This window comes from Molossus molossus, unplaced genomic scaffold (assembly GCF_014108415.1).
Source record: "Molossus molossus isolate mMolMol1 unplaced genomic scaffold, mMolMol1.p scaffold_m16_p_11, whole genome shotgun sequence".
NCBI lineage: Eukaryota > Metazoa > Chordata > Mammalia > Chiroptera > Molossidae > Molossus > Molossus molossus.
Genome location: NW_023425346.1, coordinates 29,483,629 through 29,488,558, shown reverse-complemented (window position 1 = coordinate 29,488,558; position 4,930 = coordinate 29,483,629). Strand labels below are relative to the sequence as shown.

Below are 4,930 nucleotides of genomic sequence, written 5' to 3'. Positions count from 1 at the left end.
TTGCTAGGAACCCAGGGCTTCCCCCCTGGTGACCTTCTGTACCTGGCCCCTCGTCCTTGCTCTGCTCATACCTAACTGCCCACCACAATTTCAATCAGTGATATTGAGGGTGACGTTGTTGTTTTTTTTATTTTTACATGCCAGACTACTAGTTTGTTATGAAAGGATACGACTGAAGAACAGCCAGGTGGAAGACATGCATAAGGCAAAGTATGTAGAAAGGGGTGAAGAGCTTCTCTGTCCTCTGGAAGTGTGTTTCTCTTCTGGAATCTCTGTGTTCCAACCTTGAAACTCTCTGAAACCCATACATTCTTGGGATAAATTTCTAATAAATGTCTTTGAAATAAATATTATATCTAGAGCTGATAATTCTCAAGAAACAACATTTTCAGAGATATTTAACTGTTCAGGAAAATAATTTCTGTGTGTTCGTTATAACTTTAATATATAAATATAATTTAATTATTATATAAATTTGAATGTGAATTTATTCAAGAGCATTTTACTGTTTCTACTGACATATCCTGTAACTATTGGTGGTTGTACAGGACAAAATTGGCTTCATGACTTGTATATATCTAAAAATTTTAAAACACTTGTTTATAAATGTTATAGTTGTAGATTCAATAACATTTAAAATTGCCTTCTTTATTACTAATTGATTGATTCAAAGTTTCACATAAAAACTGTTTTTTTTTTCTGTCAAATGCTGCCATTTTAAATCTAATTTCTGTTAATTCTGTGGACATGTGCTTTGAAATGTTGCAGCAGTTTTTAAAGCCTGAGATTTATAACTGAAAAATTATAATGCCTCTCTGATATCCCTAATTGCATTGCCCATGTACATGGTTTTACTTACTAAAAATTCACAAACAATAGATAGTGCCTAAGCACTGACTTTACCTGCAATGGTGCTCAGGTCAGACTTTGATATCTGAGATGGCACAGGCAAGAACTCCCAGTCTCTGCCCCATGAAACCTTCCTCTCTCAAGGAACCATGGCACCTGCAACCTCCTCTGCTGCTATTGCTAAAGTTTCTGTCCTCACCTCCGCCAAGACTGGCCTAGGTGCCACCTAGCCACAGTGGAGATCCTGGGCCACTCAGAGTGTGCACTTGTACCCTAGGTTCCAAGACAACTACTTAACACATTCTACCACAGTCTTCTTCTAAGTTCTTTATTTCATTGAGTTGAATGATCATACATTCAGATGTGCAAGCCTGCAGTTCAAGCATTCTTTTGATTATTTTATTTTACCCTCTCTACAAATACATAACCTTTCTTAATTCCCATCTTACTCCAACTGTCAGCAGCATTTGACACAATCAAGCACACAAATTTTATCAATACCCTTCTCATTTGTTTTTCAGTGGTCACTCATCAATCTCTTGTAGTTCTCTCTTCTCCTAATCTCTTAGTGTTGGAGGTCCTCACAGCTCAGTTCTCAGCTCTCTTCTCTTCTCTTCTCTTCTCTTCTCTTCTCTTCTCTTCTCTTCTCTTCTCTTCTCTTCTCTTCTCTTCCCTTCCCTTCTCTTCCCTTCCCTTCCCTTCCCTTCCCTTCCCTTCCCTTCCCTTCCCTTCCCTTCCCTTCCCTTCCCTGTACCCACTGCCTTGATTATCTCATCCATTCTCGTGGCTTTAAATATTATCCCTTTGCTGATGACCATCACATTTTGTCTTAAAACAAGATATCTTTTTATAGTCCATATGCCTATGTCTATCTCTGCTTGGACACTCAGTAAACATCCCAACTTAGCATGTCCAAAACTAAACTTCTGATTTCTCCCCAAATCTGTTTCAAGCTCACCTTTGCTATTTCACTTCATTGTAACTCCATTTGCCTTACTGTCAGGTCACAAAAATACCTCCCTCACATTTAATATCCAACCCCTCAGGAAATTGTATTAGCTCAAAACTTAAAATAAATCCCATTTCTAACCACTTCTCAGACCTTCACTGCTACAACCCTAGACACAACCACCATTATCTCTTTCCAGAAATTCTGCCATAGTCTCTTTAAAAATATTCCAGTTTATTCTTGTACCCTGCAAGCTAGTCTTCATGAATCAGTCAGTATGTAATATTTAAACATGGAAGTTCAATCACAACCTTCCCTGCTCAAAGTCCTTACTCAGTGTAAAACTGATGGACTTAAATGTTCTACAAGGTCTAAATGATCTAGGTTCTATTGCCACTCTGACATCTCTGGTCTTCATATTACTCTGAACCATTGGTTGTCTTTCTCTTGCCTTAGAGCCTTTGTGGTCTCATTCCCTCTGCCTGCTATGCTGTTCCACCACTTTTAACATGGCTCACTCTCTCACCTACTTGAAGTCTTTTGAAAATCACCAGTTCTCCAAGACACCAGGTTTTTCACTTGATTTAATCTGCAATCCAGGTACTACAGGCTCCCTTCTGTAGTTCCAATATCTGTAGTTAAGTGTGACAATGATCAACTCTTCACCTATAATGACCTTTGGAAGTACAGAGGTAGCAGCTTTTGTAAGTAGCCTCTACAAATTCAGAGACAGCAAATACTACCTTTTCAATGGTCTCCCCATGAATCTCTAGGAATCTCCTTACAGTAGGGAGTACTATATGTGTTACATCCTCAAGGATAATCTCGTTTTGCAGAATCAATGATACAGGGTCTAATAGAAGGCACTGACTGCTCTTTTGCCAGCTGAAGTACGTCCGTAGCAGCTGCTCAGGCACTGTCAGCTGCTGTAAGATATTCTTTCTTGTATTTAGATTCTACTGTGTGAATGATGAACCATGCAGCTAGATTTAATCATTTTGTCAATGTTGCTTCATCTGTCTGCCAATCTTTAAGTTTCTGGAGGGTCCTCCTCAAAAAAAAAAGGCCCTGCAAACTTGAAGATACTTTCTGGCACAGGATTCTAATGTGAGACTTTCATTGCTGGTAGTCACAACAGCTGTACCGTTCGATAATGCCACGTTTCCATTCCAAAGGACCACTTTTCCACTGATATTTTTATTATAAAGAAAAAATGATCTAATAATGTCTTCCTGAAATGTTTCAGCTAGAGCAATGAAAGTATTTAATTCATCTTCACATGAGTCGCCTCAGTTCAGTAGTGTATCACATCCACAAACTGAGAAGGTGCACCCAAGGGATCCGTGAAATGGAAACTTTAGCTTGTCTTTTCCCAAATTCTTTAGCAATTCAATATTCCCATGAGATTTCGGAGTACTAAAGCAGTCCCATCCAGGTGGGATCAACTCATGGAAAGCAGTAAGTCAGAATCCAAGTGCCTATTACACAACAAAATCTCAATCATTATTGTTTTTCTTCTCACTTAACAATCGATAATAAAACATATGGTTGTACTTCTCATACTTTATTATAATAGCCTGTCCATTTGTCAGAAGCCCTGGACTAAACTATAAGTTTTTTGAAGGCAAAGAATGCAATGAGATCACATTCATTTTCCTAGAATTTTCAAATAATAAATAGATTGATTGACTGAAGTCCATATAAATTAGAGAGTTCTATAATGTTAGAAAATTTCATATGTTGGCTGGATAATGATTCAGGAAGTTATTACAAAGGTAGTAAATATCCACCCCTATGATCTGTTAAGAAAAGGAGCTACATATCAGCAATGATACTGAAGCATTGTAAGAGTCTCAATCATAAAAAAATATGTATTATTTTCAGGATTCTAAACTCATTAAGGCAGAAATAGAGACTATTATGTCTTAAGAAATTTGTCAATGGTGGTTGAAATAAAAATTGTTTTCCCTTAAAACTGTGTTATTCTGAAATATTAATTTATCACATGCTACTTTCTCAATTATCTTAGTGTTTAAAATATCAATATATAAAAGAGAAATCAGAGTTTATAGAATAATTTAGGAGATATAATTTTATTGAACCATTTATGTGTAAAAACAAAACATGTTTTTAATAGTAAAAACAAATTTATAAAATCTGTTTTTTTGTATGTACCCCTAGTGGGAACCAAACCCAAGACTGGTCTGCAGGCTGACGCTCCAGCCGCTGGGCCGAACCAGCCAAGGCTATAAAATCTTTTTATAGAAACAAAAAGTAACACATATTTGTCAATAATTATAAATTGTAAGAAAAGGAACAGGGTCATAACTTGCTAGAGAGCAATTTTTCAACTGCATAAAGTAATTTTCAGGTTTTCCAAATTTTATGCTCCTGTATTCAGTTTTTCTTTTTCTTTTTTAATTCAGGTTGTAAGGTATACCTTATTCTTTAATGACAGAGTTTTAGCTGCTATCATACAAAATGTTTTGTGATAGTTAAACAAATCCACACCAACATGGGAATGAAAACATTTCCTCCTTGTGAAATTGTTTTCATTAATTATGTAGAGTAGTGCCATTCAATGGGAATGCAATTAGTGAAATGAGGTTCTAGGTTATCCACATACAATGCAGACATTTATGAAATAATGAAAATGTTCTTGGTGTTCAATATGGTAGCTACTATCCATAAGAGCTGATTGAACATTTGAAATGTTTCTAGTACAACTGAGGAACCAAGTTTTTCAAGTCAATTTAATTTAAATAGCCATATGGTGCTAGTGGCTACCATATTGGACAGTGCAACTCTAGAGATATTTCCCTTATGTTCTGAATTGGGTCACAAACAGACATTTTTAATGTATCTCTACGTTATGTCTGAGAATACATTAACTCATAGGTCTTCTCACATGTCGATCATAGTGCAAGAGTAAAACTCTTTTCAAGGTGCCATTTTTATAAATCTAAATTTTTTTGGAAGGAACTGGTGATGGAATTTACTCTAGATCCATGAAAATTAGGCTGCTTGCACTATAACTCGACACTATTTTGGCATGTGATGTGTACCATGATGTAAACCTACATCATTACATGCGTTCATATATTTATATTATTTCATCAGGGTAAGTTGTTT

The 4,930-nt window shown here is 36.2% G+C and overlaps 1 pseudogene; it reads right to left on the bottom strand.

The window, feature by feature from the left end:
- Window positions 1–2,345: 2,345 nt before the first annotated feature.
- LOC118625605 lies at window positions 2,346–4,717 on the bottom strand (annotated as a pseudogene).
- Window positions 4,718–4,930: the final 213 nt, after the last annotated feature.